Here is a 24903-nt window from a genome sequence, read left to right as displayed (position 1 = left end):
CCCCACACAGTGGGAAGACAAGCTCGGCTGGATCCAGTTCCCACCCCACACGCATCACTTTGCCCACCTCTGACTTGTTTCTTCTCCCTTTCCGGATTCACCTTCTGTGTTCCACGGCAGACGGAGCCCCGCTCCTGCCTCTGACGTCTCCAGCAGTGACCAGCTCTGTATCACCATGGGGACAGGGGCGTGGTTAATCCGAGGAACCTACATGCTGCACACAGAGTCTCCATGGGGAGGACAGGAGGCGAGGGGGTGGAGGGCCCAAGACTGTCAGCTCACTCTACTTACGGACTTGAGCCCATGGGGGTCCCCGGAGCCCAAAAGAGGACCGGAGATGGTGAATGCTTAGAGGATGGATCCCAGGTTAATACTTCAGGGGACAGAAAGTTGGAATTATAGAGACACGGGTAAGGGGGCAGGCATCACTGCCAAACTGAGACACCCGCTTCTAGAGTGTGAGCTCATTGTGGACAGGAAATGCATCCGTTTATTATTATATTGTACTCTTCCAAGTGCTCAATACAGTGCTCTGTACACGATAAACGTTCAATAAATATGATTGAATGAAAAAAGGTATTTGGCCACTGGAAAAAAGGGAATGTACCTGTTTATTGTTGTAATGTATTCTTCTAAGCGCTTAGTACAGCGTTCTGCACACAGTAAGTGCTCAATAAATATGACTGAATGAGTAAATAAATGACTGAATGCCAGCTGGGACCTGGTTGGAAGGGCAACATGTCCCTGCCCTTCTCTCACTGGCTGCAGTGGTACTGTGGGGCTCAAGTGCAGTGCTCATGAGTCACTGGCTTACAAACAAAAAATAAAATGGGAAGGGGACCACTCTCGGGAGCACAGGAAGCTGGAAAGACCCTGTAAAGACTGGAGAAGGGACAAAGGGAAGGGGGGCACCATTCAGTCCATATTCCCCACTCAGGAACCTTCAGCGGTTGCCCATCTATCTCTGCATCAAACAGAAACTCCTTACCATCGGGTTTAAAACGCTAAACCAGCTTGCCCCCTCTGACCTTAACTCAGTGATCTCCCACCATTGTCTAAGCCCGCACACTTCACTCATCTAATGCTAACCTCGTCCCTCTCAACGCCAATCCCTCGCCCACATCTTTCTTGCCCGAAGCCTGATACTCCCTCCCCCTTCATACCTGACAGACCACAACTCTCCCCACCTTCAAAGTTGTATCAAGGTCCTATCTCCTCCAAGAAGCCTTCCAAGATTAAGTCCTCTTTTTCCGACTCCCTCCCCATTCTGTGTCATCTATGCACTTGAATCTACAACCACAGGACATTTGGCACTCATCCCACTCTCAGCCCCATAGCATTTAGATATATATCGGTGAGTTATTTATTTAGATTAAGGTCTTCCTCTCTAGGCTGTAAGGTCATTGTGGTCAGGGAATGTGACTACCAACTCTGTTGCACTGTACCCTCCCAAGTGCTTAATACCATGCTCTGCATATGGTAAGTGGACAATAAATGTCACTGATTGATTGAACTACAATTTAAAACAATTTAATCACATAATCATATTTGGCTGGCTCTGGAACAAAATCTAACCAACCACATGAAATCTTAGGGGAAACACGTATCCCATGATATGCCTTTTCACAATACAACCCCATTTTGAGAAACCGCATGGCCTAGTGGAAAAAGCACAGGCCCAGGAGTTGGAGGACCTGCATTCTAATCACAGCTCTGCATGTTGCTTGCTGTGTGACCTTGGACAAGTCAACTTCTCTGTCCCTCAGTTTCTTCACCTGTCAAATGGGGATTCCACGCATATTCCCCCTCCTACTTAAACTGTACCCAACTTGATTATTTTATTTTCGCTCCAGCCTCTTACAGTGCTTGACACATACTAAGTGCTTCACAAATAAAATATTCTTCTTCTTATTATTATTATTTACAACAATATAAGTAATGGATGAGGTAACTGAGGTACAGAGAAGTGAAGTGACTTGGCCAAGGTCACATAGAAAGCAACTGGAAGAATTGGAATTAGAACCCAGGTTCTCTGACCACAAGGCCCGTGCCTTTTCAACTAGGCCATGCTGTTGCCAAACTCTCTTTAACACAATCTACCCCCACCATAATTGTGTGCAGATCCTTATACTCTGTTGCTTCTCTTATCTGAAATTTATTTTATTGTCTATCTTACCTATTTTGTGAGCTCCTTATACACAGGGATTGTATGTACCAACTGTACTGTACTCTCCCAACTGCTTACTCTGTACACATTAAGCACTCAATAAATATCAATGATTGATAGTTAAATTAATCAATTAGTACTTGGTACTGAGAATGCTGGAGACTCCCTGTAAACACCTTTTCATCACCCACGTACAATTACCGTATTTTTTCCTAATCAGATAAGTTTGCAGATTCAGTGAGGAGGTTGCATACTTTCAAATGCCTGTTTTCAAGTACTATGTCTGGTAGTATACAATTCTGACTACAGTATGATTTTTTTAAGCATTTTGCTATTTTTAATCTACTTTGGATATTCTGTGAAGATTATGCATTAATTTTTGTTGTTTCAAAAGCATTTGTCAAGTGTATACTATATGCCAGGCACTATACTAAGTGCTGGGGTAGATATAAGATAATCGCAGTCTGTGTCCCATATGGGGTTCATAGTTTTAACTGCCATTTTACAGATGAGGTAACTGAGGCCCAGAGAGATTAAGCAACTTGCCCAAGATCACACAGCAGGCAAATGGCAGAGCCAGAATTAGAACCCAGGCCCTCACTCTTTCCACTGGGCCATGCTGCTTTACAAACGTTTCACATAAAGCAGTGTAAAACTCCACATGAGCGTGCTCTCCTCCTCTTACTTTCCTCGCCACTACCTCCATGTTGAGCAAAGTAAACTGTGTCCAATCCCCAAAACCACGGGCTGCCTCCCCCGTCACTCAGACAGGACCAGACCCCAGATGCTAATCTGGAACTCAACCTGTATTCACAGTTCGGATTATCCACACTCCTTCTCCAGATATTACCCCTGATAAGGGCACTGGCTATGACTTACCACTTAGCTTCTGCATTTTGATGATTAATATGCCCCGAAAATGTCAGCTCAAATTCTAACAGCAATTGAGGAAAAGTCACTTTGTTTTATATAAAAGAGCATCTTTCCATTTTGATGTAGCTAGGTTTTATGGATGTACATTTTGGTGTACACTAGCAGATTGAAAAATAAAGCTCTAATAGTCATCTTTCCCTTGAGTATCTAAGAAGGCAAAACTGACAGAAAGAACCTCTGTCTGGAGTCCAAGGCAGCTCAACCAGCACCTTCCTTATTCACTTCTCTGAGTTACTACTGAGAGTGACTGGTCAATCCCAGATTTCAGATATTTATATTTTACCTAGTCCACTCATTCTGTTTGTGTAAATACAATCTAACTTGCAGAAATATTTTGCTGTACCACTTATGCTCTCTGCCACTCAGTAAACAATGTTTTCCTATTCCCTTGTTTTCATTTGAAAAGCTAAAATTAAACAGGCCATGCCTGTTAAACATAATTATTGGATGAGTGGAGTGTTCGGAGATGATTCAAACACCACTGGTTTGCACACAAGACATTTGCTAGTTAGACTCAAGGAAGAGAAGGAACACACTTTAAATGTTTATATGTATGTGTAAAACATTTATAATATAAACAAATAGAGCCATTCTATAGTTCTCTTCTCTCTGTTTTCCTTGTCATTTTTTCTCCTTCCTTCAAACTCTCTAAGTTTACATCTTTGAGCATTTAAGAGAAAGATCCTGTCCCATCCTAATCATTTCCTAGGACGGCATGGGAGAAAAATCTATGTCTGTTGTAGCACCTCTTACTGAGCAATTTGAATTAGGGGAGTTGACAGATACAAAGCATCGCAAATCCATCAATCAGTGGTACTTACTGAGTGCTTACTGTGGGCAGTGAACTTTGCTTTGGAAAGTCTCTTACAGTCTCTAAACTGTAAGCACATCAGGAGAAGGGAACAAGCCTATGTCTGCTGTACTGTATTCTCCACCAAGCACTTAGCACTCTGAACACAATAAGCACTCAATGAATATGATTGATTGGGAACAAACAATAGATTGGGTAGATCCAATATCTGTCCACAAAGAATTTATAGCTTAGAAGGGGATGCAAGCATTAAAATAAATTACAAATAGGGAAATAGTGAAGTGTAGGGATATGAACATAAGAGCTGTGGGACTGAATAGGATGACTATCAAGTGCATAGAGAGTTCAGACCCAAGTACATAGGTGACACAGAAGGGAGGGCAAGGAGAGGAAATGAGGGACAATTAAAGGATAACCTCTTGGAGAACATATGATTTTAAGAAGGCCTTGAAAATGGGGAATGTGGTGGTCTGTCAAATATGAAGGGGGAAGGAGTTGTAGGCCAGAGGGAGGGGAGGGGCCAAGGGTCATCAGTGAGATAGACAAAACTGAGGAGGTTGGCGGTACAGGAATGAACAGTGATGTTGTGGGATAATAGGAGATCAGCAAGGTAAGGAGTGGGGGGACAGCTGATTGAATGGCTTACTTCAAGCACCTCTTGTTTTTATCATACAAATTATGGGTATAATTTTGAAAAATGGGGCTATAAATTCCTTGTGGGCAGGGAACATTTTTGCCTAGTGGATAGAGCACGATGTGGGTGTTAGAAAAATCTCTCCTGGTGTGGGCAGGGATTGTCTCTCTCTATTGCTGAATAGTACTTTCCAAGTGCTTAGTACAGTGCTCTGCACACAGTAAGCGCTCAATAAATGACTGAATGAACGTGGGTTCTAATCCCGGGTCTGCCACTTGTCTGCTGTGTGATCTTAGGTAAGACACTTAACTTCTCTGTGCCTCAGTTACCTCATCTGTAAAATAGGATTAAAACTGTGAGCCCCATGTGGGATATGGACCGTGTCCAACCTGATTAGCTTGTATCTACTCCAGCGCTTAGAAGAGTGGCTAGCACATAATAAGCACTTAAATTCCATAAAAAAGTGCTTAATACAGTGCTCTGTACTCTGTATTATTAACTGACAAATTGATTGAAAAGTCCTAGTTTCTATGTCAACTTAAGTTTTATCAAAATAAGTAAGGTGATGTCTTCACAGTTGATAGCATGATTCTCTTATTCAATTTTCATGTAGACTATCCCTCATTACTCTTCAGAGAGTACTAAAAATTAATAAAATAATGGCACAGATTACATAACTAAGGCACAGAGAAATTAAATGATTTTACCAAGGTCACACAGCAGACAAGTGGAAGAGGCAGGATTAGAACTCGGGTCCTCTTTTCACTACACTACGCTGCTTTTCTTTTCTTCAAAGATAGAGGTAAATGCTCCATTTAATATAACACATGCTTTTGGATATAATGCTACTGAGGAATTAAGGAAACACTCTTCTCACTACACACTTCTGTCTGGATACAATTCAATTTGATCTCAGAAGAAACATTTTGTGTTTGTATGCAGCTTGTCACGTCGTGAGTATTCAAGACATATTCTGTAACACAAGGCTCTTTGCAAACTGATTGTACTGAGAACCATACTGCATTTGTATATGCAGTGGAAAACAGTATGCATAGTTTGAGAATTAATTGCATTTATTGAGTGCTTACTAAGTGCAGAACACCGTAATGAGCGCTTTGGAGAGTACAACAATTAGCAGATACGTTCCCTGCCCATAATGAGAGTGCACTCTGGGGGGGGGCAGACATGAATATCTTGAATGCAAGCCACACACATCTAGAGCTATAAAAAAAATCTGGCCTAATTATTGCTGAAAATTTATAGCCCACACATCTTTAATGGCCTCATATCCTTAAATAAAACTGGGCACTAGCAGAGACAGAGAGGACTTAATAGGGACATTCATTCAAGGCACTTAATTCAGGTTGATTTATTTGTGTTTAATCTCATAAAATAGAATTTAGATTTGTGGCTATTTTTCTTGAATAATTCTGAGATTGTCACCCAGAAGAAGCAGGAAAACTTTGCAGTATTTGTCCAGGGCGCATGTGAATATTAAGGATAACACACATAAGAACAAAATGTTTAGTAGAGAAGAGTATTTCAAGTGACATGTGAGTCCTGGACTGACCTAAAAACCTCCCAGAAAGGATTCTGGATTGACCAACAAAAGCAATTACTGGACCTTAGACCAGGTAGATAAAGGTCATGGGTAGGTGATGGTCAATCAACTACAGCTATAGCAAGTTCCTTGTGGCACAGAGGCAGCATTGCCTAGTGGATAGAGCATGGGCCTGAGAGAAGAACTTAGTTCTAATTCAGGCTCTGCCGCTTGTCTGCTATATGATTTCGGGCAAGTCACTTAACTTTTCTGTGCTTAGGCTACCTCATCTGCCAAATGGGAGCTAAAGACTGTGAGCCCCATGAGACATGGGCTTTTGTCTAAATTGATTGGCCTGTATCCACCCCTGTGTTCAGTACAATGCCTGGTACACAGTAAGCGCTCAACAAATACCATTTTAAAAAAAAAAGTGAATTGTGTCTACCAACTCTGTTGCATTGCACTCTCCCAAGCACTTAGTACAATGTTCTGTGCAGCAAGCTCCCAATTAATACCTTAATTAATTAATAGCTCAGAAAGGAAAGTATTTCAAGGGTAAGGGTTCTCCACTGATGATTTAACCATGTTAACTATGTGTGTAAATAGATAATAATAATGATTGTATTTGTTTAGCACCTATTATATGCTAAGCATATAGTTATTGTTATTTATTGCCATTGTTCTTGTCTGTCTCCCCCAATTAGACTGTAAGCCCATCAAAGGGCAGGGACTGGCTCTATCTGTTACCGATTTGTACATTCCAAGCGCTTAGTACAGTGCTCTGTACATAGTAAGCCCTCAATAAATACTACTGAATGAATGAATAAGCACTGTTCTAAGCACTGGAATCAAAGGAAAATCTACTTTTGTATTAAAGGCAGTCACCATTCCTGCTTGATGCTTTAGCTGATCAGATGAAGTCTAGTCCCAAAACTGGTGTGAAAGCCTTGGTAGAAAATGCTTAAACTGATACAACCGGGAAATATTTTCTCAAAGCACAAATAAGCTGAACATTCAGACTCAGAACCCTCTTAAATTATCCTTTTCAACTTAAAACACTCAGTATATGCATTCAAACCATTACTGTTACAATTTCAACCTCTGATAGGCAAAGCAAATAGTACATTCATTACATACACACACTCTACATTACCCATACACAAGATAGAAAATAAGGGAAAGGGTGGTTGCCTTTTTGATTATGGACAATAAGTCCTCTTCTGTGAAGTATCATATCTGCCCAGAAAATAGGGGGAGGTGGAGTTTCAATACAGTCTCCACTTTTCAACCAGTTTTTCAACATTTCCATTCTACTTTAGCTTTATGACCTGAACAAAATGTAGAAAGACTTGAAAACTGCCCATTCAACATAGCTAACACATGTGCGATAGTTTAATTTTCCTCTTCTCTCTCCTCCACAGCCAACACACGCAAAAGTCCCCTGTGAGTATCGCACTGACATGCTTCACTCGACAGGTCCAGGTGATTGAAGAGTTCATTATTCCAAAACTCATGTAGTCCAGCATCAGGGATGCACCGGTTTCCAAAAGAGACTACTGAAGACACTCATCTCTTCTTCTGAAGGGACAAAATTACTTAGCTGGAATCTTTGGCTACCCAGACCTACTTCCATCCTTGTCTTCTCCTTTGCGGTTGAGTTGTTTCAGACTCATAGCGACGCCGCAGAGACTTCTCTCCCAGAATACTCCACCTCCATAGGCAACTGTTCTTGTAGTGTATTCGTAGAGTTTTCTTGGTAAAAATACAGAGGTGGTTTACCACTGCCTCCTTCCACTCAGTAAGCTTGAGTTGACACCGCTGCCCAGCACAGGTGAGTTTTGACTTGTAGCAAAGTGCCTTCCACTTGCTAGCCACTGCTCATGCTAGGAATGGAATGGATATGCCTCTGCTTGACTCTCCCTCCCATAGTCAAGGCACGTAGAGTTCTGGAAACTCTCCAGGTGCGAACCTGAGAGGGGACATCCCATCCTAGGCAGCTGAAAATGTAAATGTGGCATCTATAAAATTGGTTTAGGATAAAGCTATTCAACCAGTGTCCCAGTGCTTCTGCCCATGAGTTTGTGGTCTAGGAATGGAGTTATGTTGTATGTACTAGGCCCTGGTATAGGCAGGCCAATTTAGTTTGCCAAAAAAAATCTCCCAACCCCAAAATCACCTCCTTTTTGAGGGGAAACCGTCAGGGAATTAAGTCCTCAAATATCTACAGTGTCCCCAGCGTTACATTGCCAGGGACAGTCTAGGCAACAAAGTCTAATTCGCTGTCTATCCCACATGGGTAGAGGACTAGAATTCAACTTGGTGGCATCAACATTCAAGAAAAAGAAATGAATACAGGGTTGGGGAACCCCCTACCGACATACTCTTAACCCCCTACCAACATACTCTTCAGGGACTGACCAGCCACACTAAATAGGCCTCCCTATCCACTAAGCCGTGGAGTAGCTGCACTTTTGTACTGATAATCAATTGCCCTAATTGCCCTCCTCAGCACACAAAGAAAAGTTTTTTTGATAGATTTCACTAGATCAGACATCATGTCAGGCCTAAACTAACAATAACAATAACATTTGTTAAGGGCTTACTACATGTCAAACTCCCTCTCAGGGTCGCACCTGGAGAGTTTCCCGTATTCTATCAGTCTCGACTGTGGGAGGGAGAGTCAAGCAGAGGCATACCCATTCCATTCCTAGCTTGGCAGTGGCTGGAGAGTGGAAAGCAATCAGCTACAAGTCAAAACTCCCCTGTGCTGGGCAGCAGCAGCATGGGAGACAGTCAAGGGCTGAGACTCAAGTTTTCTGCGCAGAAGGAGTCAATGGTCAACCACTTCCGTATTTTCACCAAGAAGACTTTATGGATACACTACCAGAATGATTGCAGATGGAGGAAGGGCATTCTGGGAGAGATGTGTCTACGGGTCGGAAACGATTTGAGAGCATGAGACAAGACATGTCAAACACTCTTCCAAGTATGGGAGTAGACCTTCATTAATCAGGTCAGACACAGTCCTTGTTCCACATGGAGTTCATAGATTAAGCAGAAGGAAGAAAGTTGAGGAAACTAAGGCAGAGATGTGACTTGCCCAGAATCACATGGCAAGACCATGGCAGAGCCAGGATTAGAAAGCAAGGCCTTTGTTTCACAGGCCCTTGGCCTTTCCAATATGATAAACCGCTTCTCAACAGAAATTGTTGCAGTCCACAGGTTATTTCAGGTTTCTACTTAATACAATTAAAATCATACCTCCTCCAAGAGGCCTTCCCCAACTAAAACCTCATTTCTGCTGCTCCATCTCCCTTCTGTGTCACCCTTGCACTTGGATTTGTACCCTTTATTCACCCCTCCCTCATCCCCACAGCACTTAATACATAACCATAATTCATTTTAATGTCTGCCTCCCCATTTAGACTTTAAGCCCCTTGGAAACAGGGAATGTGTCTACCTGCTCTTCTTTATTGCACTTTCTTAAGCCCTTAGTACAATGCTGTGCACAGTATTTGATTACAAGAACAGTTCCTGATGTTTGCTGGGAAAATACAATAGAGTTCTCTTGCCAGGTAGCTCCCCTATTTTGAGAACTACAAGGCTTATGAACTCTTAAGAAGAGTTTTTTGTTGTTGTTGTTGCTTAATGGTATTGGTTAAATGTTTACTACGTGCCAAATATTGTTCTAAACGCTGTTATGAAAGGCAGAAAGGAAGGTGTTAAGAAATCTTGATCAATGGCATATCCCTCAAGACCCTTCACACATTTTTCACCTTTACAAGACCCAAACAGAAATATTCAGGATCAGGCAGATTTGTATACTACACTCAGCATCTAAGACCTGAAATTTTAAATATGTTCTGTAGGTATACTTCAGGCCTAGGGCCTTAACTTCAGACCTGGACCTCTGAATTACCTTGTGGCACCCCAAAGGCAGCTGCTGAGAGAATATGCTAGCTCCAAAATATAGGGAAAATAGGTAAGAAATGATGCCTTTTTTTTTTTAATTGCAACAATGTAGTGGGAATGTTATGTTTGTTTCTAATTTGACCCACTGTCACACACCCAGCTAATCTCTGAGTTTTTCCAGGAGTTAATATAGGAAGCAAGTCACTGCGAGAAGAGGCTAAATTGTATATCTCTGACAAAGGAAAAAAAAATCCTTAATAGACATTGGCAGATTTTTCCCATATAGACTGGGATGGGATGACTTCTGAAAAAAGCACTTCAACCTCTAAATTCCTCCTGCACAATAAAGCAAGTTCCATCAGGCAAAGTATTTACAAACATTCCCGTTGGTACCAGTAAAGGCCACAGGACAAAGGTCGCCTACGAGGGTAGGAATGATAAAAAAAAAAGTTTACTTCTGTGTTGAAATACTCTTCAAGAAATTCCAACTGGAGAAAACCTGAAATAATCAGTAAAAGCTACGCCTCGATCGAAGTTAGTATGGGCCTAATAATAATTAATAATAATTTTGCTATTTGTAGAACACTTTCTACATGCCAAGCTCTGGAGTAGGCACAAGATAATTAGATCCCACTTGGGGCTCACAGTCTAAGTAGGGGGAAAAAACAGGTATTGAATCCCCATTTTACAGATGAGGGAACTGAGGAATGGATAAGTATTTAATTACTCTAAGGTCACACAGCAGCTAAGTGGCAAAGCCAGGACTAAAACCTAGGTCCTCTGACTTCTAGGACTGTGCTCTTTCTTCTAGTTGTTTGTTGTTTTTTTTTAAATGATTGGACCAAGAAAATAAACTGCTGCAAAACACTCAAAAAATGGTGACTAATCAGTCTGCATCAAAACACGCTTCCTTAGAAATAGTTGAAGGATTTACCCAGGAGATCTCAAAAATTATAGAGCAATATTTGACTCTGATCAGGTTTTACAAGATCTTACTTCGGATTTCCAGAATCTAATCACACCAAATTATTCCATAACATGTGTTTGCCTTATGCACTTTATATATGTCGTTGTTATTCTGGCAGCACACATCAATCTAGATGGAATGTGAGTGCGATGTTAGAAAAAACAATTGTGTGCACACGTTGTCCTTAATGCAGAGTTAGTCAGAAATATAACCCCACATTATAAGAGTGTATCTACTCTACTGTATCTGTTGTACCTATAGGTGACTGAGACCCAAGAAGTTAAATGAACTACCCGAGGTCACACAGCAGGCATGTGGTGGAGCTGGGATTAGAACCCAGATCCTTCTGACTCCCAGGAGTGTGCTCTATCCACTATGCCACACTGATTGGCAGATTCTTCAGATCCCTGCCCATGTTCAGCCCCAACGCACACCTTGAAGACCTCAGGCTATGCTCGCATGACCGAGTCTAACCTATACCAGCACCCACTTGCTCCACAGAGATCCCTGCCCCAGGCCTCCAGTTTCACCATCTCACGACCGTCTCCTAACACTGGGGCGGGGGAAACCAGATCTGATGCTTTCATTCAAGCTGCACAATCTACAGCAAATGCCCATTTGCAGATGCAGCTCAAGAGGCCCCAGCACCCATTAACTCTGTGAGGACATCAACCTACTACATGCAACTACTGCAGTTCCTGCTAGTGAATCAGGGGCCAAGGAGTGGAAGATCAGGCTACCTTACATACCTTCCCTGTTGGTAAAACAGTGGAGGGTGAAGTTCATGGCCTAGCCCCTGGGGGCCATAGGTCTCATCACCCCCATGGGGTGGGCGCCTGTGCACAAAAAAGGATCCTGACACTCATATGATGTCATATGTATTATTCCAGCTCTCCAGCAGAACCTCATGACACACAAACCCCATTTTTGCACACAAATCTACACACCATTCTCTGGGATACACTGACCTCCCCTCCTCCAGAACCATTACATTCCTCTCCCTCTTCCCCCAACATCTCTGACTCTCTGAGCGGGGGGGGGGGGGGGGTCCACTAACCTAACCTCTAAACACAGCCACTGCTTCAGGGTTACAGTGCCAAATCCACTGTGGTACACACCATTTGAAAACCAGACTGTCTAGTACAAAACCTGACTAGTAGCCTACAGAACCACCTAAAGCACTCAATCACCTTGCCCTCTCCTATCTTACCTCACTGCTTTCCCTTACCTCACTGCTTTCCTATTACAACCCAGCCCACACACTTCACTCCTTTAATGCCAACCTAATAATAATAATAATGGCATTTTTTAAGCACTTACTATGTGCAAAGCACTGTTCTAAGCACTGGGGGGATACAAGGTGTTCAGGTTGTCCCACGTGGGACTTACACTCTACATCCCCATTTTACAGATGAGGGAACTGAGGCACAGAGAAGTTAAGTGACTTGCCCAAAGTCACATAGCTACAAGTGGCAGAGCCGGCATTTGAACCCATGACCTCTGACTCCCCAGCCCGTGCCCTGTCCACTGAGCCATGCTGAACCTACTCACTGTACCTTGATCTTGTCTATCTCACCATGGATCTCTCACCCATGTCCTTCAATATCCTCCTACTTCATATCCAACAATTACTCTCCCCACCTTAAAAACCTTATTAAAATTACATCTCCTCCACAATGCCTTCCTTAAGCCCTTATTTCCTCTTTTCCCACTCCTTTCTGTGCCACTCATACACTTGATTTGCACCCTTTATTCACCCCTCCTTCAGCTTCATAGCATTTATGTACATATCTGTATTTCATTTATATTGGTTTCCGTCTCCCCTCTCTAGACTGTAAACTCACTGTCAGCAGGGAACTCTGTTGTACTGTGCTCACCCAAGCACATGGTAAGTACTCAAGAAATACCATTGATTGATTGAGACATCCCTAAAAAAAAGAGCAGCTTTACAAGAAGTCTTACAGTAGTCAGGTTATTTCATTCTGTGGCCGACTTATCCGTGATTGACATTTTCCAGCTTTCGAAAATTTTCTTTTTAAATAGAAATGCATGGGCTATAGTGAGCACTGTACTAGTTAACCACTAAAGGTAAGAAAAGTTGCTTATTCATGGTGATTTTCCTTTTTATTCTTTCCGCAAATAAAAGGTGAGTGCACAAGAGATTGGGTACAGTGATGATATATTAACCTCAAAGAAATGTCCATGTCTCCACAGGAAAGTAAAGTAGGCATCTTTCATCTGAGTGCTTAAAATCAGGATTATGTTACTGCACATTCCTTGAATATGCTTATACACTTAATTATCCAACCAGAAAAACAAAAGGTAATTGCACTGAAAAAGTATGAGATCATTCAATAAATAAAAGTTGATGGAATTTCTTCCAGGTCTGTAGATCAATTGTGATGCAGAGTGGTCCTTTAGTTACAAGATGACATACATGAATGATATGAACCCACACTGTAAATGAAATATTTTTGAATGCTCCAAATATATCTCCCCTCAGGCTGTCAGCTCGTTGTGGGCAGGGAACATGACTACCAACTCTGTCATAGTGTACTCCCCAAGCGTTTAGTACAGTGCTCTTCACACAGTAAGCATTCGATAGATATGATTGATTGAAATATATCTATCCTGAGACAGTTCAATCCGAAAGGGGGGCGAGTGGGAGAAAGGAAAGCTGCCAACTTGTGACATACACCATAATGTACCTCAACAATAGCAGTGAATGCATGCTGCAACTTCCAACTATTGCCTCATTTCCCTATTTCCACTGTCATCCAAACTCCTCCAACGTACAGTTTACACCCATTACCTCTACTTCCTCTTATCCCACTCCATTCCTGACTTTCTGAAATGTACTTCAGAATTCCTTCATTCCACTGAGATTGGAGTGAATCTCAATGGTCACTTCAATGATCACCCAAGACTTGTTCCTCACCAATATAATTGTCCCTTCTACATCATAATCCTTCAGGACCTTTCAGTGACCTTTACACTATGTACCACACCCCACTTCTGATAACACCAGCACAGTTCTCTCCTGGTTTTTCTCCTCCTTCTCTGACTGCTCTTTTCCTGGTTACTCTTCTACCTTTCACCTCAACTGTGGGTGTTCTCAGGACTTTGTTATGGGTTGCTTAATCTTTTCATTTTATAGTCCCTCGGGGAGCTCATCTGCTCCCACAGTTTCAGCTACCACCTCTAGGCAGATTACCAAATCTACTTTGCTAAGATCAACCTTCCCTCAGTCTTCAGCCTCACATTTCCTCTTGTCTGAAAGCCATCTCCATAAGAAGGTTTTGTGGACCTCAAATTGTCCACCTCCTCTTCTTCCTTCTCAAAAACTCTCCTCAGATTTTCTCATCCCGGTTGACACCACCACCATCCTCCCTGTTTCCAAAGCTCAAAACCTGGTGATTAGCCTTGATTCCTCTCATCTCATGTCCAGTCTGCCCCAAATCTCAGTCATTCTTCCTCCATGACATTTCAAAGATCTACCTGTTCTTCTTCATCCAAATCCATCCAGGAACATGTTGTTTGACTACTAGGAGAACTTGTTGTTCTCACTAGATTCCTTGTCTCCAATGCCTCCCTTCTCCAGTGAATATGTCATTCTGCAGCTCAGATCTCCATTCCTCAGAGCTCTCCAATGGACACCCATTCATCTGTGCATCAAACCAACTCCTGACCACAGGCTACAAAGCACTCCATCATCTCTCTCCCTCCACCTATCCACTATCATCTCCAACTATAGTCCAACTCATACTTTCCATTCCTCACAGGCTCGCTCTTTCTCTCGGTCATATTTCCCACCCTTGTCTTCTGACTCACACCCTTTCTCCTGCCTGCAACTTCCTTCTATTTCTCCAAGTCCATGAGAGTACAGTCCTCCCCATCTTCCAAACCTTTCTGAAATCCCAGCTCCCAAACCTTTCTGAAATCCCACTTCCTCCAGGAAGCTTTCCCTGTTAATTTTTCCCCAGGTATTATTTCAGCACTTTCTGAAGCATCATAGCACTCTTGCATTTAATATTTTGTACTTTTTTCCATAAAATTTTACATACCATACTATTAGGGAACTTCATCTCATATCTAATAATAGTAGTATCTGCTAGTGTTTACTATATGCCAAGTACTGTACTAAGTGCCAGGGGAGATACCAGATAATCAGGTCAAAGTCCCTATTCCATATGGGAGTGCCCGTCTAAACAGGAGAGAGAACAGGTATTGAATCCCCATTTAATCGATGATGCAGGAGCAGAGAAATTTAGTGACTTGTCCAAAGTCACGCAGCAGGCAAGTGGCATAGCTGAAACTACAGTCCAGGTCCTCTAACTCACAGGATCATGATCTTCCCACTAAATTTCACTGCTTTCACCTCTTCTCTTTATGGCATTTAAGTGCCTACTATATGCCAGGCATTGTACTAAACAGTGGAATAGATATAAGCTAATCAGCTTGGACACAGTCTATGTTCCAATTAGGGCTCACAGTTTTAATCTCTATTTTACAGATGAGGTAACCGAGGCACAGAGAAGTTAAGTGACTTGCCTAAGGTCACACTGAAGACAAATGGCAGACCCTGGATTAGAACCCAGGTGCTTCTGACTCCCAGATTCATATGCTATCAACAAGGCCATGTTGCTTGTTTTTTCCTAATGAAAAAAGGTTCTTAGGAAGGGTAATAAAGACACTCGGGAAAATATAAATATTAAGCTTTGATAGGCAGAGAAAAAATGAAGCTTTTAAAAATGAAAATATGATCCTGAAGCACTTTTTATGAAAAGATATCAAAGTATCCAGGGAGGAAAGTATTTCAGAATTCTGGCTTATGTGTCAAAAAAAAAAAAAAAAAGAAAAAAATGACAACCTCAAGGGGGAAATTCAGGATCTAAATTCAAGGCTCTTAAGTAGTGAGCCCAATTTTCCAGGTAAATAACATTTCCTCCTCATATAAGCTGACTGCAAATTAAAGTTTCCAAACAGATATTGATATTTCAAAGCCAGTTTTTATCCAGGAGGAACTGATTCCTCTTAGAACTGATCCATCTACTGTAGAAATCACTGGAAAAATCTAATTTGCGCACACTAAAATTAGAGAAGCAGCGTGGCTCAGTGGAAAGAGCATGGGCTTTGGAGTCAGAGGTCATGAGTTCCAATCCCAGCTCTGCCACTTGTCAGCTGTGTGACTGTGGGCAAGTCACTTCACTTCTCTGGGTCTCAGTTACCTCATCTGTAAAATGGGGATTAAGACTGTGAGCCCCACGTGGGACAACCTGATTCCCTTGTGTCTACCCCAGCGCTTAGAACAGTGCTCGGCACATAGTAAGCGCTTAACAAATACCAACATTATTATTATTATTAAAATGGGGATTAAGACTGTGAGCCCCATGTGGGACAACCTGATTCCCCCGTGTCTCCCCCAGCGCTTAGAACAGTGCTCTGCACAGAGTAAGCGCTTAACAAATACCAACATTACTTGTGCTGAAAGCAGCCAGTTTATGCTAAAACATTGAATGATGGGGGGGAAATTTATCAGTTATCTTCAGGTTAAAATATTTGTGCTTATACCTACCTACCCATGTTGACTGCCTGCTTTAACAGGTCCAAACCTGATGCCAAAGCAGCAGTAACAAATGTACCCAAAAAATCCACAAACATCCCTGCAGGCAAAGGTAAGAGTTGGTCTGAACTAAAGATCTGAGAGATGAAGGTAACCTAAGTATATCGAAGAAAATGTAATTTTTTTGCCTTGAAATAAAGAAGCACTCTAATAATTCAAAGTCAATAAACTCCAATTATCAGGAAGAAAAAGCTATCAAAATGGAAAGCAGGAGTAAGCTATCTTTGAATATAATTTTTAAGTCTTAGTAAAATCCCTTTAAATGTGTAATTTTGTGGTGGAGGCCGAGCAAATTCAGGTGTTGAAGAGAGCTCCATTTCTGCAGGTTACACTGGATGAGATACTGCAAGAACATCACTAGGTTACCACATGCCTAACTATCTGTATGTCTGTTTGATTTCCTTTTAAGAAACTTTGCAAGCCTCTAGATGTCTTGAAAGTGCTAATGGCTTTTATGAAAAATGAGTTTGTTCTAACATATGCAGCACACATGGCTAACTTTTTCCCAGAATTCTGAATACAAGGTCAAAGTGGCTGAGCATTTTCCCAAGTCCTCTCAATTAATACCATAGTCATAGCTTACAAAATCATATGTTTGGGGAAGCTAATAATTACTTTCACTAAATTACAAATAAAGCATGAGTTTATGTCAAAAGGATGCAATAGTTTTTCCAACTGCAAACTGAGAAGAGAAGTTGTGACAATTTCAACTTGGCCATTGGCCTGGATCGGCAGGAAGCCCCACATTCCTGGGAAGCCTCTAGCACTTGGGCACGGAGTTAAGAGCCAAAGTCAGCCAGTAAAGGAGGGTGGCCTAATGAATAAAACAGGGGCCTAGGAGTCAGAAAGACTAAGGTATTAATCCCAGCTCCCCCACTTGTCTTCTGTGTGACCTTGAGCAAGGTATTTTATTTCTCTGTGCCTCAGTTACCTCATCTGTAAAATAGGGATTAAGACTGTGAGCCCCATGTGAGACATGGACTATATCCAGCTTGTATCTCCCAGAGTGTAGTAATAATAATAATGTTGGTATTTGTTAAGCGCTTACTATGTGCAGAGCACTGTTCTAAGCGCTGGGGTAGACACAGGGGAATCAGGTGGTCCCACGTGGGGCTCACAGTCTTAATCCCCATTTTACAGATGAGGTCACTGAGGCACAGAAAAGTGAAGTGAATTGCCCACAGTCACACAGCTGACAAGTGACAGAGCCGGGATTCGAACCCATGCCCTCTGACTCCAAAGCCCGGTCTCTTTCCACTGAGCCACGCTGCTTCTCTTCTAGTTCAGTGCCTGGCACATAGTAAGCACGTAACAAATACCATGAAAAATTAGAATTAGGGCTCACTGGAACAATGGCTTTTTGTTCAGTTTTCAACTGGTCTGTTCCCAGGAAAAGTTTGGGACATATAGGTGTCCCGTGACTGCATAGCTAAGGCACTGGACACCTGTAGTTCCAGAACTTTGACTTTAAACACCCAGCCTCCCTCCTGAAAGCTTTCAGCTCCACCTCTGTTTGCATGGACCCTGACAGTCTGGAGCTGTGAAGGGAGTCGAGGAGCCACTCATTGACACACTTAACCTCTTTACTGGCCCTGCAAACTTCAGCAAAGACATACTGACAAGGGGCTGACAGACAAGTGACTCGAATTCTTTAGGGTACTGAGCGACCACGCTTGCCTTCTGTAAAATATCAGAAATTTGGTTACTTTGTGTGGGAGAGAGGATGGGAAATACAAAGGAGGGAGAAGGGAGATGGAAAAGGGAAATGGGGGAAAGAAAAACTATAAAGTTAGAAGGAGGAAGAGAAAGAGAGTGAGAATGGGAGGGGAGAACCAGATACAGAAAATCAATTAATTGTATTTATTGAGCTCTTACTTTGTGCAGAGCACTGTATAAGCACTTGGGAGAGTACAAGGTAACAGAGTCGGTAGTCACGTTTCCTGCCCACAAGGAACTTACAGTCAATCATATTTATTTAGCGTTTACTGTGAGCAGAGCACTGTACTAAGCACTTGGAAGGGTAAACTATAATAGTGTTGGCAGACACGTTCCCTGTTCTCAATGAGCTTACAGTTGAGAGCACAGAGGAGAGAGGAAAAGAGGAAAAAGGGGAGGAGGAAGAAGAGAAGTCTTTATCATCACTGCCATCTTCTCTCTGGGCCAGGCTTCTGACCGCTCCTTATGTGTATGGGTATTACAGATTCCCACCAATTTTTTACAGGAACAAGAGATCCCATCACTGCACTCTACAGTACAGAAGCCCTACCATTGCAGGTCCCTGGCAACTTTCTCTCTCTCCTTAACCTCTCCAATCCCCATATGACTCTCTCTGCCTCCCTATGTAAGCTCTAGCCACTAACTTCATTGTGGGTGGGGACACACCTACTAACTCTGTTGCATCGTTCTCTCCCTAACAGCTAGTACAGTGGTCTGCACACACAAGTGCTTAATAAATGCCACTGATCGATTGATAAGTGATTCTCCCCATTGGTTGATATGCAGATATCTCAGCCAACCATTTTTTTCCCTTTTTCTTCCCCCTAAGAAGTTGGACAAAGGACATCTTATCATAGCTTGCAGTAGCTAAAGAGTATCATATAATTTCCTTCATCACCTCAGTTGGTCTGTAGTGTAGTGGCCTGGTTGAGATCACTCACATTATCATTATTACTCCTATTATTATGATATTTCCCCTCATGTGGCAAGCAGGGAGAGGGCAATAGTTTTTTTACCAAGTAGAAAGCACTAAGATGCTTAATAAACTGGAGAAGCAGCAACATCACATTCCTTCCTCCACCACCCCCAAGTGTACTCTGTAGTTGCAGTTGACATTTCACTTTCTCAGCTTCAGTATTTCAGATGAAAAAGAACAATCCATTGAAACAAGCTTCCTATTCTACCTTCAGCATTTATATAATCCTGCTTGCTTGAGAGATGAAGAATATATTGGAGAAAGGCCTTTGAAGATTGGAGAAAATCCCATGTGGGACAGGGACTGTGTCCTACCTGAACATCTTGTATTTTACCCTAACCCTTAGCACGGTGTTTGGCATGTAGATTATCACATACCACAATTATCTAGAAAGCTTAGATCGTGATTATTAAATGGAACCACTCTACATGATAGATGGATTTTTAGCATAAAAGAGCTATAGGAAATTTCTTGCCTGTTCTCAAAAATAATCTTTATCCTGAAAGTGCACCTTTTCCTCTAATCCACTCTTCCCATGGGTCCTGGACTCAACACAAATGTTCTGTGCTTATACATTTATGATCCAAATCACTAAAATTTTTATTATCGTCATCAAATGCCAAATAAGGGAAAGTAACTACTTTAGCTTGAAATTACAGAAACGGCTATAGAAATTCTCAAATCTTAAAACCCTCAAATTGCTCATTTGCCTTGAATTTGCTTTTTTCAGAGCCAAAGACAATTAGCAAGTTAAAATGTCCAAAGAGTTGAAGCAATTCAAAGAAAGTTCAAAACAAGTACTGTTTAGCTGTAACTGTTTTTTCTTTGTCAAAAAAAAAAGCAAAAAGCACTCCAAAACCTTGAGCATTCACCAGTTCCAATTCAATTCTTTTGTAAAATGTTTGTTTAAATGCTTCATTTTTGCTTTAATAGCCTAAATATTTTCCATCTGTGAGAAGTTTGAATGTATTAACATTTACAACTTCAATAGCCTTAGTTTCCATTTGGAGGCTATTCACACATCTGGCACCGCCCTGGCCTCAGTGTTTCAGTTCTTTAATTTGAACACACTTCATTCCCCTTAGAGCTTATTTTTCAAGTGCTTTTTTCAAGTGCATTTTAAAAATCATTCTTTCTGAAATGTGTGTTCAGCTTTCTATTTCAATATTCTTCAGAACTGAACATTCTGGAAAAAAAGTCTACTAGTTAAAATTATGTCACAAGCTGAAAACGGCAAAAAAACTTATAAAAATTCATAATCTTGCCCATTCACTTAAAGCTCAATTTAGCTTTTAGAGCTGTCTTATGCAATCACCTAACAAAAACTGACATTTGTAGGTGACGAAAAGCTTGAATAAAATGAAATATTTATGGCGACTTGGAAGCCTTTCAGGCTAAATGGTGGTGTTTAAAGTCTCTTAGCCTACCTAAGTGCCTGCTTACTGAATAGTCAAATATTTGGAGTGACCTACCCAAAACCAAACTCCATCCCATTCCTCTCATTCAGCAGTGGTAAAGGGAGACAAAAGTATTCACTAAAAATGACATTCACAAATTATCCTAAACATCAGATAACAGTAGTTTCTGTCAATTATCTCTCCAAAGTCAAATCTTTAGCCAGACCTTTCATTCATTCATTCAATAGTATTTATTGAGCGCTTACTATGTGCAGAGCACTGTACTAAGCGCTTGGAATGAACAAGTCGGCAACAGATACAGTCCCTGCCCTTTGACGGGCTTACAGTCTAATCTGTAGGGGAGGACGAGGTGGCCGAGTGGTTAAGGCGATGGACTGCTAATCCATTGTGCTCTGCACGCGTGGGTTCGAATCCTATCCTCGTCGGAAGAGCTCATTTTTGAGAAGCAGCGTGGCACAGTGGAAAGAGCACGGGCTTTGGAGTCAGAGCTCATGAGTTCGAATCCCAGCTCTGCCACTTGTCAGCTGTGTGACTGTGGGCAAGTCACTTCACTTCTTTGGGCCTCAGTTCCCTCATCTGTAAAATGGGGATTAAGACTGTGAGCCCCACATGGAACAACCTGATTCCCCTGTGTTTACCCCAGCGCTTAGAACAGTGCTCTGCACATAGTAAGTGCTTAACAAATACCAACATTATTATTATTATTATTAATCGGGGGAGACAGACAAGAACAATGGCAATAAAATTAATGACCTTATACGGGTCCGATTGATTTTTTTAATGGTATTTTTTAAGCACTATGTGCCAGGCATTGTGCTAAGTGCTGGGATAGATACAAGCTAATCAGGTTGGACATGGTCCATATGTCTATTTTACAGGTGAGATAAGTGAGGCAGAGAAGTGAAGTGACTTTCCCAAGGTCACACGGCAAACAACTGCTAGAACTTGGATTAAAACTCAGGCCCTTTTTGACTCAGGTCCATGCTTTATCCACGAGGTCATCCTGCTCCTCACATTGTCTCATTCATTCAATAGTATTTATCGGGCATCTAATGTCTACAGACCACGGTACAAGGCACATGGGAGGGTAGCCTTTGAAAACTCATTTACCTATAGGGGAGACAGGCACACAAAGTACATACAGAGTGGATGCAGAAGGGAAAACAGAGAAGTGGACAACAGAGAAGTACAACTGGCAACAAAAAGCTTATAGAAAAATGAATAAATAAATGGAATATACACATCTCTCTACCCAGAAGTGCTTATGGCGGCTGGTGGATGAAATAACCAGTACCAGTGAAAATAAATTGGGAATTGCTTTATGGAAGTAGGTTTACAAGGGGGCTTTGAAGGGGCACAGAGATAGTCTATCCTCTGTTGGAGACCACAGATCTGCCTCTGTATCCGAAGAAGACACTCCTACTTATATTAGCAATGGGTATTAGCAAGACTGAAAAGTGCAGTCTTTTACCTTAAGCACATACAAAGATTGTCCTTGGCTAGATGGTGGCAGCTGCTGCAAAGTACCTTTTTCTATTTCAACCTCCCTGAATTTCAAGGGCCCGTACTGCAAACCATAATTGTCTCCTACAAAGCTGATGTGTTTACTGCCTATTACTCTGAGTAGTCCATATCTACGCCAGACCTCTTTAGGTTGTACTATGCTGTATCTTTAAGATGTTTCTTCTGCTCTATTTTCCGACGATCCACCTACTTCAGTTTACCACACAGCAACTGTGCTAGATAACAGATACGATTTCGATGGTCATTAGCTCCGAGTCAAGAACATCTGTAGTCCTTCAATATAGTGGAAGCATTGGCTCCACATTCTATACATCTTCCAAAGTACAAACTGGATTTCTGGAATGGGATTTTTACTTTTTCTATCCACAAATCTTTGTGGGATATGTTGCCTAGTGAACAGAATAAATAGGATTTATCTCTTGGGTGCACGATGGAAATTTATGATTGCGTATAGGAATTCCTTGGTACAAAAAAGGGTGTGTCCTCAGTTTTCTTCAAGCTTATTGTTAGCCCATAGCTCTCTGTGGCATCTGCAAAGCTGATCAAAATCACCTGCAGTTTTTTTTTTATGGGTGCTCCTATAGTAAATCATCAGAATATAAAGCTCCTACATGACCTGATTGATTCAAGAATACCTGAAGATGTTCAGTCAGTTAATAATAATGTTGGTATTTGTTAAGCGCTTACTATGTGCAGAGCACTGTTCTAAGCGGTGGGGTAGACACAGGGGAATCGGGTTGTCCCACGTGGGACTCTCAGTCTTAATCCCCATTTTACAGATGAGGTAACTGAGGCACAGAGAAGTTACGTGACTTGCCCAAAGTCACACAGCTGACAAGTGGCAGAGCCTGGATTAGAACCCACGACCTCTGACTATGCTATGCATGGTAAATTATGCATACCTTATACGATCCTGCCTTACTCTGTGTGTGATGGGGAAAGGCCTAACAGTAGCACCTTGAACAGTGATATAACATCATCATCATCAATGGTATTTATTGAGCAGAGCACTGTACCACAACAGGCTATTTCACTGTGACAGAATCCTCAGATTTTTTGAAAATCTCCTTGGGGCTAACTTGTTTATTAGATGACAGTGCCTAAACCTTCAAAAGTCACAAACCTTCTGAAAAGTCAATAAAAATGGTAAGAAATAACAATAACAATAATTATGGTATTTGTCAAGTGCTTACTATATGCCAGGCACTGTACTAAGTGCTGGGGTGGATAACAAGCAAATCGAGTTGGGCACAGTCCGTGTCCTGCATAGGGCTCAGTCTTAAATCCCATTTTACAGATGAGGCAACTGAGGCCCAGAGAGGTGAAGTGACTTGACCAAGGCCACACAGCAGACAGGTAGCAGAGCCGGGATTAGATCTAGGGCCCGTACTGCAAACCATAATTGTCTGCTGCAAAGCAGATGTGCTAAGTGCTCTATCCACTACTCCATGCTGCTTCCCAATTTAGTGTTGCTCCTTGTTCATCCCCCATTCTGACTTGCAGCAAAAGTTGTGTTCTGTGACAGTGTGGTTACTCCACCAATAAGCTGTGACATCCCCCAAACTGCAGAGCAGAAAGCATAATCATACAGAAAGAACAGCAAGGGGCATGCTGTCTATCACACTGCCCATTTGAAAAATACATTAAATATTTTGAGTAAGTGACCTGGTCTTATTAAAATAATTCCCCACATCCTCCCGCTGGCCTGGAATCCTCTCCTCCTTCATATCCGACAGACCACCACCCTCCCCATCTTCAAAGTCTTACTAAAATCATCTCCTCCAAGAGGCCTTCCCCGACTAATCCCCTATTTCCCCACCTTGCTCCCTGTATCCTCCTTAAGCACTTCGATATCCCACCCCCAACTCCATAGTTCTTATGAACGTATCCATATAACCAGACATTTTCTCATCTTATAATTTATTTTAATGTCTGTCTCCCCTTCTAGATTGTAAGCTCCTTGAGGGCAGGGATCACATCTACTGACTCTTATTGTACTAATCCTCCTAAGCTCTTAGTATGGTGTACTGCATGCAGTAAGTACTCAATAAATACCACCGATCAATAAACCTTTGAGAGGGAGGGGAGGTGGATATGGCCCTCAAGGTATTTTTGTATTTAAATACCCATACCTCTATGCTTTTTGCGTCACACTCAGAGTTTATTTTGATATTCATGAGTATGAACTGGGGAGTGAACCTTATTATTGTTCATTCAATAGTATTTATTGAGCGCTTAATATGTGCAGAGCACTGTACTAAGCGCTTGGGATGAACAAGTTGGCAACAGATAGAGACAGTCCCTGCCGTTTGACGGGCTTACAGTCTAATCGGGGGAGATTAGACTGTTGTTGCCAGGTCTATATTTTGCCACTAAACAACAACAAATTTAACAGTGCCAAGCACTGTTCTAAGCACTGGGGAAGATACAAGGTATCAAGGTATACAAGGTCCCCACGTAGGACTCACGCTCTTAATCCCCATTTTACAGATGAGTTAACTGAGGCTCAGAGAAGTTAAGTAACTTGTCCAAAGTCACACAGCAGACAAGTGGCAGAGCCGGAAGTAGAACCCACGACCTCTGCCTCCTAAGCCTGTGCTCTTTCCACTAAGCCACGCTGCCTTGATCGTACCATTAGATTATCTCTGACAGTTAAGATGGCTCCAGCCTCATTACCAACAA

General features: G+C 42.0%; 1 protein-coding gene and 3 non-coding genes across 7 annotated transcripts in view; 2 read left to right on the top strand and 2 right to left on the bottom strand.

Annotated features, from left to right (window-relative positions):
- Positions 1–24903, bottom strand: part of NEDD4L (NEDD4 like E3 ubiquitin protein ligase) — a 403957-nt gene that overhangs the window by 199721 nt on the left and 179333 nt on the right. Inside the window, exon 1 of one of the 4 annotated variants that reach the window (XM_029059771.2) lies at positions 68–147. The exons of the other annotated variants lie outside the window; for them this stretch is intronic. The gene's annotated coding sequence lies outside the window, so the exon portion shown is untranslated. Of the gene's footprint in view, positions 1–67; positions 148–24903 lie in introns of those variants that run through there. 4 annotated transcript variants of the gene reach the window in all.
- Positions 7927–8064, bottom strand: LOC114810823. Its single transcript, XR_003758514.1, has one exon. It is a non-coding gene; the product is annotated as a small nucleolar RNA SNORA7 (small nucleolar RNA).
- On the top strand, positions 8701–8837 carry LOC114810974. Its single transcript, XR_003758662.1, has one exon. It is a non-coding gene; the product is annotated as a small nucleolar RNA SNORA7 (small nucleolar RNA).
- On the top strand, positions 21041–21122 carry TRNAS-GCU. Its single transcript has one exon. It is a non-coding gene; the product is annotated as a tRNA-Ser (tRNA).

Source organism: Ornithorhynchus anatinus, chromosome 3, assembly GCF_004115215.2.
Source record: "Ornithorhynchus anatinus isolate Pmale09 chromosome 3, mOrnAna1.pri.v4, whole genome shotgun sequence".
Taxonomy (NCBI): Eukaryota; Metazoa; Chordata; class Mammalia; order Monotremata; family Ornithorhynchidae; genus Ornithorhynchus; species Ornithorhynchus anatinus.
Note: the sequence above shows the minus strand (reverse complement) of the source record. Positions and strands in the feature narration are given on the sequence as shown.